Source organism: Thalassophryne amazonica, chromosome 8 (genome assembly GCF_902500255.1).
Source record: "Thalassophryne amazonica chromosome 8, fThaAma1.1, whole genome shotgun sequence".
Classification (NCBI taxonomy): Eukaryota; Metazoa; Chordata; class Actinopteri; order Batrachoidiformes; family Batrachoididae; genus Thalassophryne; species Thalassophryne amazonica.
In genome coordinates, this window is record NC_047110.1 from 34,522,208 (window position 1) to 34,536,559 (window position 14,352).

Sequence of the window (14,352 nt, forward strand, 5' to 3'; positions counted from 1 at the left end):
GTTGTGTGTCAGCTTGAACCGTCAGATCTTAGAAGCTAAACAGAGCGGGATCTGGTTAGTACTTGGATGGGAGACCTCTTTGGAACACCAGTGACTGTGTGTGTTTCTCCAGGTAAAACTGGAGTTGTGTCAGGAAGGGCATCCAGCATAAAACTTGTGCCAATTACCAATGCGGATCTGGCTGTATCCACTGTGGCAACCCCGACCAAAACCGGGAGAAGCCAAATTAACAACATTGTAGTGTATCATACACTGTAGAATGGTCAGACACACTCAGTACCTCACTCAATTTAATTGATACTGAATGTGAGTTAAAAGGAACAATTTAGTTGTTGTTGCTTCAAATGGTTTCTATGAAGACTCATGCATGTTTATTTGAAAAATAAAAAGGAATAATATTACAAAATGGTTAATTGACTGCCACTGTGAGCCATTGGTCTGGTTTTCTATGTACAGGTTCAGGACGGCAATCAAATGTTGTTGACATCAATCAAAATCTTGATTCTGGACAAGATTTGTCAATAGCGTGCTTCAGCTTTGGTTAAACAAAGGTGTAATGGGTTTCAGACAGTTTAATGAAAATTTCATATAAAAATGTTCAAATTGTCACCGGTGACACTGTACCACAAACAGACAAGTGAGCTCTCGTCTCAGGGCAATGTCAAAACCAAATTTCCAGCATGTCCCTTGAATTTGAAGCAATCTCTACCTTTTTGTGTGTGTGTTTCCACTTTAGTAGTGTGTGTTAATTTCAAGTAAGTAAGCTCAGTAAATTTCAAGTATTTCAGAAATCTTAATTGTCAGTGGGCTGAAATCGATACACTGCTTGTCCTCTTGTTTGTGCACATAAATCAGACCAACCCATTTAAATACTATAAAACTCAATATAAGAGCCTGCAGTTTTAGCTGTCCCTTCAAGGTGCTAAATAGACATTGCTACAGACTGGCATTTTCTACACTGGGCTGTAGAACAGCTAATTTTTGTTAAATAACTGTTAGAAAATAGGCTATTTACCCCAAGCTACATTATCTATAGTACAGGACTGAAACAAGCTCAGCATCCTGTGGAGGAAACTCCAAGCAACTTAGATGGTATGCCCATCTATCTTAAACCAACAGCACTGATGCTCAATTTATTACAAGTAGACCAATGTGTCAGATCATATGGGGTTTAAGCCCTTTTTACTACCCTTAGAACGGGGGACTAGACCTTTTATTCTCTCTTTGTGTGTTGTGAGCCCACATGGAAGTGACAACATCTTATTTGTTTGGCCAGGGCTTGACTGAGCACAGTGGCTGTTGACCCAGACACATGACTGCAAACTCCCAAGAACCTCTAGTAATATAACCATTTATAATATGCCTATCAATGATGTGCCAATATGATTGGATAAAACACTAAAGAATAAATAGCAATACACCCTTTTCGCGGACGGGTAATATTTTTCATACCACCCGAGTAATCAGCCAATCCGGACAGCGGAGCGGCGCCACAACGAAGAAGCGCGGTCAGAGGAACTATGAAATACTAGTGAGTCACTATTAATAATTTCTTACGTGTCCAACCTCATAGGTTGATCATTAAAATTAAATTTGTTAGTTCTAAAAGCCATCATAATTATTTATAGGAAAACGTTCTATTTTTTTTTTCTACTAAGGTTTGAACTTTGAGTGTCTACACAGGACAGAAAAGTCAGAAAATGTTAATGCCTGTTTGAGAAAAGTGTATAAAGTGTGTAGTGAGGGGTTTTACAGCCTTAAAACATCTATAATAATTGTAAAAAATAACGCTGACTACTTTGCGGATTTCGCCTATCGCGGGTTATTTTTAGAATGTAACTCCCGCGATAAACAAGGGACCACTGTATATGATAAAATCATTATCAAGTTGTTCACCAATGAATATGGCTTTTTACACTCTTCATAAAACCATACACCATTTATCATCTATAGGTATATGATAAAATCATTATCAAGTTGTTTTACTAATGAATATGGCTTTATATACCCTTCAGAAAACCATACACCCTGTTTTGTTCAGGGTGTATAAAGCCATATTCATTGGTGAACAACTTGATAACTGATAATCTCAAGTAGATAAGATCTCCATTTCATTATTCATTGAACAACTGAAATCACTAATTTAACCATAAAATGATCATAAAACAATATAGCTGTGATGGGAACTACATCAAAAGAGGAATCACTGACACACTAAGCCAAATACAACATTTACAATGGTGTGTGTAGGGCCTTGCACAAAGTGCTGAAATCTAAAAGTATTCAACAGTGACAGAAAGCCTCTGAATAATATGTTTGTTACCATGTAGAAGGAATTTACCCATAATCAGAATATTTTAATAATAAGTAACTAGATCTAAAATAAAGTACGACCAAATTAAATTCATCCAAGAATTTAGCATGAGGTCTAGGGGGCTGTATAACATGACCAGCCATAACAACATAGACTATTCCACAAGATATGACCCTAAGTTAGACATTTATAAGCTCACAAAACCAGTATTGTGAAAGAAGAATGTTTAAAACTCCATATAGGTGATAAACAGAAATGTGACCTGAGCCACACAGGTATCTCAGACTGCTGAATACTGGAAAACCAAGGAATCCATGCTTCATTCAATGACATGGAGACTTCAGCTTTCAACCATGTTTCACCTCAACAGAGCATACTTAATTTGTGCACTCACTATCAGTGGTGGGCACAGCTAACCAAAAAGTTATCTTTGATAACCGTTAATCCGCTCAACTAAAAAGTTAACATTTTTAAAGCTAAACCGATAAATCCCTAAAAAACATAGTGGAAGTTACAGATAAAAGCTAAACCAATAAGTTTCAGTATTGATTCAGTAAACGGCAGCAACTGACACAACAACAAGTTCGTGCTTCTGTCTGAGATCGGCCTTCTCTCAGCAAAAGAGACCTGGTGATCAGAGAGAAAGGAGAGAAGGAAAAAAATACGAGGTCTGTTAGAAAAGTATCCGACCTTTTCATTTTTTTCAAAAACCATATGGATTTGAATCACGTGTGATTGCATCAGCCAAGCTTGAACCTTTGTGCGCATGCGTGAGTTTTTTCACGCCTGTCGGTTGCGTCATTCGCCTGTGAGCAGGCTTTGTGTGAGCACTGGTCCACCCCTCTCATCGTTTTTTTATTGCAAATAAATGTCTGAATGATTTGGAGCTTTGCTGCATCAATTTTTTTCCAGAAGCTGTGAGAGACCTCCAGGTGGACACCGTTCGGAAAATTAATATGGCTTTCTCAGCAGTTGTGGGCTGTCTTTAAACCGTCTGGATCACTCCTTAATCTGTGTAATCCCCATAAAATCGTCCCTGAAAGCCATATTAATTTTCTGAACGGTGTCCACCTGGAGGTCTCTCACAGTTTTAAAGCTCCAAATCGTTCAGACATTTATTCGCAATAAAAAAACGATGAGAGGGGTGGACCAGTGCTCACACAAAGCCTGCTCACAGGCGAATGACGCAACCGACAGGCGTGAAAAAACTCATGCATGCGCACGAAGGTTCAAGCTTGGCTGATGCAATCACACGTGATTCAAATCCATATGGTTTTTGAAAAAAATAAAAAGGTCGAATACTTTTCTAACAGACCTCGTATAACTTCTCTTCACACCATACAGACCTGCAGGTTATTTCACTGGAGTCTTGCACAGGCAGACAGTTTTGACTTATGGTTATAATTTTAAACAAACTAATTTGGGACAAGTTATTGAAATTAACATCACATCTGTCATTTTAAAAAAGTGAAAATATCAGCTATATGTTTTAGTTTGAAAGTGATGAAGGACTTAACAAACAGAATTTTCATTTTTTCATCTATTTTTCCCTTCCTCTTCCTTTTTCTTTGGTAGTCAGCTCTCCTCTGCCTGTAGAGGATAAAGCTGTACCATTCATGGCTATCTGTCTGCTACAAAACATGTAACAGACAGGCACTAAAATCTTTTATTTCAGACTTTACAAATGTTTTTAACTGGGTCCACCGATCGTTTTAAAAGTTATCTGGAAAGCTAATCTGCTAATGAAAATGTTAGCTTCAATAATTAGCAGTTAGCAGATTAGCAGAACTGTGCCCACCACTGTTCTCTATATCCCTGACCAGCAATGACTTGGTTGACAGTGATTGGACTGGAATAAAACCACTGCTAAAGAGCTCTGTGATTTTGAAAGTTGAAATACAAATAAAATTCAGTGTCGCGAAGAGTTAAAACACGTTGGTCATGACACTGTAGCTCTCAGGGGTCTGAGGCTCCAGACAGATATAATATTTAAATTAATGACATCCACTACATTGGACACCTGAGTACTACCATGCAAACATTCCGTACTACATACCATAAAATCTTGGATTCATTCTTAACATTTCTTAAGTGTTCAGTAAACCCAGGTAACTGCATCCGAGAGGAACATGATTTTACAATAATAGATGCAATTGATTCCAGCAGATTCACAAGTGCTTAATGTAGATGATTTACAGATAATTATTCCAGAATGTCATGTAATCAATAGTAAATTTAATCACTGGAGAGGTACTAATATGATGAATCCATGAAATGCAAATACTTGCTACTGCAGTGAGTTGGTCACTACACAAATTTACCACATCTGAACATTTACAAACTATGCAGACATTATTTAGGGCCCCTTCACACATAGTGTGAATTTGGTCATTTTGTGCATAAAGTGTGCATGAAGCAGGAATCATGTGCAAATGTGTAAAATCGTAGCCACCTCTAATGTCACTACACCTGTTGCTACAACTATCTGTGCACATCAGCGGCTGAAAGACAGAGTGTGTGATATGCCAGCCTATTGAACCATCTCACGGCAGGTGTCGGGCACGTGTGTACGTGTGTGCCCCCCACCCCCAACACATCAGGTGTGCCGGGGGGGGGGCACACTGGTACAAAAGGCTTATATGTATGTACAGATCTGATCACCTGGGGGCTGGACAGTCTGATTGCACACAGCATGAGGAGGGGCCTGTCAGCTGATCACAGCATACTGACAGCTGGGTGACAGACACAGAAACCACTGCCAGGACAGTTATATAAATAATTACGACAATACCTACATACCAATTACATAACAAATAACAAAAATGAATGACCACATAACAGAGTGACACATTGGTCTGGGCGCTGAACGAACAGGGGGCGTGTCTGCTCACAGCCATGGCTGTAAAGATGTCTGCTCCTGCGCCGGGCTGCAGCGGCTGCACACAGTGCACCTCGTCCCTGTCTTTGTTGATTTCTTGCATTTTTCTGCACTGATTAAAGGCCAGTGGATGCAGTGTAGTGGTAAAGTTTCTGACTGGTAATCACAGCGTATGGGTTTGAATCCCGTGAGTGACATTTTTTTTTTTAGTTTTTAACCAAGGTTATTTAAAGTGGTTCTGTATTGTGTCCCCTTTTATGTATTATTTATATCAACACAGTGATATTCACTAATTACACAACTGGTTTTCATTTTATTGTTCTCCCCATCAGCAGCGCAATGTGGTGCAGCTGATCGCACTGTGTTCCTGCTCGAAGGACATTGTGGCATCGCACCAGGATTGTGCACACCTGCCCGTCAATGCGATGTTTCATGGTTTCCTCATATGAGCTGTGTCACCGTGAGTCACCCTGAGTTGTACATATTCGCACTATGTGTAAAGGGGCCCTTACTCAGCGGGGTAGTTTTGCACATCATGAAATTAGTCTAGTCTTGTAAATTAGCAGTGCAGATGATGTCCAAATGCAGGGTCCGTGATACTTGATATGCAATGTGATGTATGATCAAGTTTTCTTGTCCTAGTCAGAAGTCCAGCAGACATGTAGTGGATCACTTGAATGTGCACTGCTGTTGTGTGTTCTTTGTTAAGATAGTCACATCTGCAAATACAAGGAGGAGATGGTTTAACATCTGTACAAATAAAAGTCAGAACAATTGATTTGTAAAAGTTCCTGTTTTGATGTCCAGTCAAATACTTCTGATTATGTGTCAGAATAGCGGATGGCCCCTGTAGCGTTTAACATTGTAATGCAGTACTTCATAGAATTTGTATTTAGAATAAGTATCTTTTTTTGACAGAACATAATTTGGATAAATGCCGCTCCTATCTTTGTCTCTTCCTGTCTTCTTACCTGCATAGACAGATTAAAATAAATAAGCAATCCTGTTCACTCTCTAGTTAATCCAACTTCATAATTGCTGTGCCTGGCATTTCCATTTTTTCTTTTTTTGGCAAATGTGGAAACATGCAGAGCCCACCATGGCACAAAACACAAAGGCGTGCAAACAGTCTGAATAACTCTTATTCCCTCTTACTCATAACAAACATTAAGTGTGCCGCAAACATCTTATTTAGTAGGTCGATTTAATTGTAAATCTGTGCCACATGCAACACCCACCCCTATACACACACTCAAGCAAAATTAAAAAAAAAAAAAAAGATAAAATATGTTAGTTTTGGAGTGATTAACTATTTTTTTCATACATAAGCAATGCATGCATATGAAAAAAAAAGTAAAATTCTTCTGGAAACAAACAGTGTCATATTTACAGCAGGGCACAGCACAATTGTTTCTTGCTTCAGAATAAACTTGGTATATTATGTACCATTAAATTAAAATAATAAAATGTAATACCATTTAATGTCATGAAATTAATTTTAGATTGTATTGCCCAGACCCATTTTATGCACTTTGTGGAGTTTTTTTATACAGCACCATATCAAAACGTAAGCCACCCCAAGGGACTACACAAAAGTAAGGTTTAAATCCTATCCATCCCCTGAGGAAACACATTGGCAACAGTAGTCAAGAAACACTCCCTTATGTGTTCTTTGATTATAGGAAGAAACTTCAAGCAGACCAAACTCACTGGCATGGGTATCTGCTCTGGTCATATGATCAACATCAAAACAATGAAATAAAGCAAAATACAACAAATGTGGATGCAGCAAAGTAGGTGATGACATTAATATAATTTTGCACTCTTAATAATGTAATAATACTGTATACAAAAGTAAAACAACAACGTGGTCATTATGTGCTTGCTGAATATACAGTGAGGAAAATAAGTATTTGAACACCCTGTGATTTTGCAAGTTCTCCCACTTAGAAATCATGGAGGGGTCTGAAATTTTCATCTTAGGTGCATGTCCACTGTGAGAGACATACCCCCCCCCCCCCAAAAAAAAAATCCAGCAATCACAATGTATGATTTTTTTACATATATAATTTATTTGCATGTTACTGCTGCAAATAAGTATTTCAACATCTGCCAATCAGCAGAAATTCTGGCCCTCAAAGACCTGTTAGTCCGCCTCTAAAAAGTCCACCTCCACTCCACTTATTCCAAATTAGAAGCACCTATTTAAGGTCATTAGCTGCATAAAGACACCTGTCCACCCCACACAATCAGTAAGACTCCAACTACTAACATGGCTAAGACCAAAGAGCTGTCCAAAGACACCAGAGACAAAATTGTAGACCTCTGGTAAGGGCTACGCGGCAATTGCCAAGCAGCTTGGTGAAAAAAGATCCACTGTTGGAGCAATTATTAGAAAATGGTAGAAGCTAAACATGACTATCAATCTCCCTTGGACTGGGGCTGCATGCAAGATTCCACCTTGTGGCGTATCAATGATCCAAAGAAAGGTTAGGAATCAGCCCAGAACTTCGATGACCTGAAGAGAGCTGGCACCACTGTTTCCAAGGTTACTGTGGGTAATACACTAAGACATCATGGGTTAAAATCATGCATGGCACGGAAGGTTCCCCTGCTTAAATCAGCACATGTCCAGGCCCGTTTTAAGTTTGCCCATGACCATTTGGATGATCCAGATGAGTCATGGGAGAAAGTAATGTGGTCAGATGAGACCAAAATAGAACTTTTTGGTCTTAATTCCACTCGCCGTGTTTGGAGGAAAAAGAATGCTGAGTACCATCCCAGAAAACACCATCCCTACTGTGAAGCATGGGGGTGGAAACATCATGCTTTGGTGGCGTTTTTCTGCACATGGGACAGGACGACTGCACTCTATTAAGGAGAGGATGACCAGGGCCATGTATTGCAAGATTTTGGGGAACAACCTCCTTCCTTCAGTTAGATCACTGAAGATGGGTCGTGGATGGGTCTTCCAACATGACAATGACCCGAAGCACACAGCCAGGATAACCAAGGAGTGGCTCCATAAGAAGCTATCAAGGTTCTGGAGTGGCCGAGCCAGTCTCCAGACCTAAACCCAATAGAAAATCGTTGGAGGGAGCTCAAACTCCATGTTTCTCAGAGACAGCCCAGTAACCTGGCTGATCTAGAGAAGATCTGTGTGGAGGAAAGGGCCAAAATCCCTGCTGCAGTGTGTGCAAACCTGGTGAAAAACTACAGGAAACGTTTGACCTCTGTAATTGCAAACAAAGACTACTGTACCAAATATTAACATTGATTTTCACAGGTGTTGAAATACTTATTTGCAGCAGTAACATACAAATAAATTATTTTAAAAAATCATACATTGTGATTTCTGGATTTTTTTTTTTTTTTTTGGGGGGGGGGGGGGGATTATGTCTCCCACAGTGGACATGCACCTTCGATGAAAACTTTAGACCTCTCCATGATTTCTAAGTGGGAGAACTTGCAAAATTGCAGGGTGTTCAAATACTTATTTCCCTCACTGTATTTACTGTATGAACTCAATTGAAAATTAAAGTTATCAGAGGGCTGATGCATACCCTATGCACTCTTCAGACCACAGAAACAAATGTACAAGTAAATATGCATATGTCTGTCATGATGTTATTGACTATGTATGACTTTATCACATGACTTCAGGGTGACTGCATTTTCAAATTATTCATACCAATCAATCACAAATATTTTGCTGATTGATATATGATTAATATATAAGCAGATATTGCAGTGGGTGGTCACTACACAAATTGACCAAATCTTAACATTTAACAATTAAGTATGTCAAAATGCATTATGCGGGGAGGGGGGTAGGAGATGGTTTACCATCCATCATGGCTTTTTGGTTATTTAGAAATGCAAAATTGTGTATTGACCAGCATGATGGCTTACTGATTAGCACTGTTGCCTCACAGCAGGAAGGTGCTGGGATTGCTTCCCGCCTAGTCTTTTCTATGTGGAGTTTGCATGTTCTTGGCGTGTTCGTATGGGTTTCCTCCAGGTGCTCCAACTTCCTCCCACAACCAAATCCTGTATGGTTTTGGATGCAAGTTTGATTGGGTTTCTCTGTCTACATGCGGTGTCCTGTTTAGGATGTATCCCACCTTTTGCCCTATGTCTGCTGAGATAGGTCCCACCCCCATGATCCTTGATAGAAGTAAGCAGGTATAGAAAATAAATTACTGCTTTTTGGAACATGTTTTCCATGACTGTGATCTTTAAATGGACTGCATTTATATTGCACTTTTCCATCTGCATCATACGCTCAAAGCACTATACAATTATGTCTCACATTCACCCATTTACACAAACATACTCACACACTGATGTCAGGGTGCTGCCATGCAAGGCACTCACTGACAGGTCTGACAGGTCTGGACTGCAGGCAGGCCAGTCTAGTACAAGCACTCTTTTACTAGAATGCCACGCTGTTGTAACGTGCCTTGGCATTGTCTTGCTGAAATAAGCAGGGATGTCCCTGAACAAGACGTTGCTTGGATGGCAGCTTGTGTTGCTCCAAAACCTGGATGTACCTTTCAGCGTTGATGGTGCCACAGATGTGTAAGTTGCCCATGCCATGGGCACTAACAGACCCCATACCATCACAGATGCTGGATTTTGAACTTTGCGGTGGTAACAGTCTGGATGGTCCTTTTCCTCTTTTGTCCAGAGGACACAATGTCCATGATTTCCAAAAACAATTCTGAAATATGGACTCATCAGACCACAGCACACTTTTCCACTTTGCGTCTGTCCATTTCAAATGAGCTCGGGCCCAGAGAAGGCGGCAGCATTTCTGGATGTTGTTGATGTATGGCTTTCGCTTTGCATGGTAGACTTTTAACTTGCACTTGTAGTGACCAACTGTGTTACAAGTGACAAGTGACAAAGTTTTTATTCGGCACACAAAATATTCAATTAGAAAAAAATGAACAATTCCATAAATGCATAAACAAAACTAGTGAGTCCGAAAGGGTGTGGGCTGAAGCAAAGCTTATTAGTGCCCACCCCTGCTAGTACAAGTCCATCAATTCTAATCAGTCATATTTACATAAATACAAATTCACTACTACATGTCGACACACAGACATACACATCAATATACTATTCACTTATAATTATATTTATACAGTACCAGATCACAAGAAAGTCAAATAAAGGCACTTTACGCAAGTAAGGACTAACCTTACCAACCAACCCCCAGAGCAAGCACTAGGCAACTGTGGTGAGGAAAAACTCCCTATAAGGAAGAAACCTCAAGCAGACCAGGCTCTTGGGGGTGACCCTCTGCTTGGGCTGTGCCATATATACCTATATACATACGTATATACTTTACATGCATATATATATATATATATATATATATATATATATATATATATATATATATATATATATATATATATATATATATATACACGGTCACTTATATACATATATACACCTACCCATATCTATATATCTACATACGCATATACATACCCACACATTCAAATATACAATAAATCCCACTTATAAATTGAACATTCCCTATAAATCAAATTATATTTGCTTCTTTATGATACTTACACATGATGTTCTTTTTGAGTAGTTTCTTAAATCTTACTAAGGTACCACTCATTCTAAACTCTGTTGAACATTCGTTCCATTTCTTCACTCCAACCACAGACACACAAAAACCCTTTACATTTGTTCTTACTGGTGGTTTCATAAAAATTGCACAACCTCTTAAACTATATCTGGATTCCCTCAATCTGAACAGACTCTGGACATGTCTCGGTAAGGCTTGGTTTTTTGCTAGAAACAAAGTTTAAGTTGTAATGTAATCGACCAAATCTATGAATTTTAATAAATTTAAAGACACAAATAGAGAATGAGTTGGTTCATGATAATGTTTATTGCAGATGATTCGTATGGCTCGTTTTTGCAAAAGGAATATTGGATTGGTGTTTGATTTGTAAGTGTTTCCCCATGACTCAACACAATATGTCATATATGGTACCATCAGAGAATGATATAAAGTAAGTAACCCTTCTTGTGGCAGTACGTCTTTGGCTTTATACAAAATGGCAATAGTTTTTGACAATTTTGATTTCACATCATTTATATGTGGTTTCCAGCTAAGTTTATTATCAATTATAACACCTAAACATTTATTCTCTCTTACTAACTCAATTTCCTTATTGTTTATAGTTAAATTTTTATATTTGTGTGCCTGTTTATTTCCAAATATAATACATTTGGTTTTCCCAAGGTTGAGTGACAGCTTATTAGTGTCAAACCAAACCTTAAATTTTTCCAGTTCTTTCTTCACTATGTCCAGAAGCTGTTCAAGATTTTCACTGCTATAGAACACAGTTGTATAATCCGCAAAAAGGACACATCTCAGTGAACTTGACACCCAAATTATATAATTTATATAGATTACAAACAACAAAGGACCCAGCGCTGAGCCCTGCGGCACCCCACATGTGACTTCCCTGAGTTCAGAATTTGTATTATTGAATTGAACATACTGAAATCTGCCTTGTAAATAACTAGTTATCCATTCATATGCCAGACCTCTGATTCCATATTTCTGCAGTTTAGTTAATAGTATTCCATGGTTAATTGTGTCAAATGCTTTCTGTAAATAAAAAAACACCTACTGTACGAGGTCTGTCCATAAAGTAATGGTCCTTTTTATTTTTCTCAAAAACTATATGTATTTCATTCATATGTTTTTACATCAGACGTGCTTGAACCCTCGTGCGCATGCGTGAGTTTTTCCACGCCTGTCAGTGACGTCATTCGCCTGTGAGCACGCCTTGTGGAAGGAGTGGTCCTGCCACCTCATCGGATTTTCATTGTCTGGAAATGGCGGAATGAAAAGGACTTTTTTTCCATCAGAATTTTTTCAGAAGCTGTTAGAGACTGGCACCTGGAAACCATTCGAAAAATTTATCTGGCTTTCGGTGAAAATTTTACAGGCTTCACAGAGAATAAGGACTTTAACTACAGCTTTAAGGACCCCTTTAAGGACCCCTTTAAGGACGGTCGGTGCGCCGCGCTCCGAGCTGCGACGACGCGGCACAAACCACTGGATCATTTCTAAACGGATGGCTCTGTGGATATGAGACCGTCATGTGCACAAGTTCTCTTATAATCACTCGACTGGTAAACACTGAAAGCCGAGATAGGCATGTCCCAACTTGTCCTCTGACACTCCAAAATGGAGGTGTTCCTTTGTCTCACTTCATCAGCGAATCGGTCTTTATGCGCGAAGCCTCCGCGCGGTTTTCCATGACAAAATCTCTTGTTAAAAGTGAAATCTGCCGGAAAATGGCTGATGTCCAGCTCTTGTGATAACCAGAGAAAGAACACACGATGGTCTCGTATCCACAGAGCCGTCAGTTTAGAAATGATCCAGTGGTTTTTGAAAAAAATAAAAAGGACCGTTAATTTATGGACAGACCTCGTATATTGTTTATTGTCAATTGCAGTTGCTATACTTTCCTCAAAGTCCATCAAAGCCTGTGATGTCGTTTCAGACCTTCTGAATCCATATTGTTCTTCACAAATGATGTTATGCTTCAGTAAATAATCATTTAATCTTTTAGCAAATATTTTTTCCAAAATTTTGGAAAATTGTGGCAGGAGTGATATAGGTCTATAATTAGAAAATGTGTGTTTTAAACAGAGGAATTACTTTGGCTATTTTCATTTGAGAAGGAAATTTACCAGTACTTAGTGACATATTGCAAATTTAATTGAACGGTTTTACTATACAATCAGTAACGTTTTTTAATAAAGCCATATCCAAATTATTAAAATCAGTCGATTTCTTACTTTTTGAACCATGAACCAGATCAAGTATTTCCCTTTCGTGAGTACCACCAATGAACATTGAAACAGATTTGTTAAATGTTGAATTATTTACCCAGACGTTGATGAGTCAATTTTACTGGCAAGATTTTTACCCACATTAACGAAGTATTCATTAAAGTGTTCAGCAATAGACTCGTCGTTATCAATCGTGATGTAGTTGTTACTCTGAAAAAATGAAGGATAATCTCTAGTTACTCTGTTCTTTTTTTACTATTTCATTTAATATGTGTAGCGGGAGACTACTGTTCCCACAATGCTGTTCGGCGGATGTTGTATGAACATCCGGGTATTGGATAAAGACGGCTGAGGTTCCATGAGGCAGAGGAGACTCGGGTGTCCTGTTTGTACATGGTGTCAGAGAGTGCGAACTGCCTCCACCGTATTTTTGAGTGCAGTACAGTGTAATTAACTTGCAAAAGTGTTCGTGCAGTCGCAACCCGAAAATGACCGACAGGCAGGCGAAACGCGGCCACGACGGACACCCGCGTTAGCTACGAGGTGGGTGCGCTCTGTTAAGCACGGGCCTACATGTCAGTGGAGGGAGACGTGGTCGGCTCCCCGGACAGTTCGGATTCTGGACACGAAGCAGCCAGAGATCCACTCATTACGATGGCGACCACGGTACAAATAACTCCCCCAGAGACATTTGACTTTTCTCATCCGGCTGAATGGCCAAAGTGGATCAGAAGGTTCGAAAGGTTTCATATTGCAACCGCTCTCGACAATAAGCCTGACGAATATCAGGTCAACTCACTTCTGTACGCGATGGGAGACGCTGCTGACGATGTTTTGGCTGTCTTACCACTGAATGATGCAGAGAAAAAGAAATATGCAACTGTTAAAGAGGCATTTGAGAAGCATTATGTTGGAAAACATAATGTCATTTTCGAAAGAGCACAGTTTAATTCCATACAGCAACAAGAGGGTGAGAGTGCAGAATCATTCATCACAGCTCTACATAAACTTGCAGAAAACTGTGGATTCGGAGTGCTCAAAGATGAACTTATACGGGACAGAGTTGTAGTTGGCATAAGAGACAAAAGACTGTCTGAGCAGCTACAAATGGACTCAGAGTTAACCCTTGCTAAAGCCATTCAGAAAGTTAGGCAGAGCGAATTAATACTTCACAGCAGCTCTGCAGAAGGGAAAACACCGAACATGGATACTATAAGGTCAAGCATGAAAAGAGGGAGAACAGAGACACGGCAGAAGAAAGAACAAAGGCCACCCAAGCAAAGTGATAGGGAATGTGGCCGCTGTGGCCGCAAGAGCA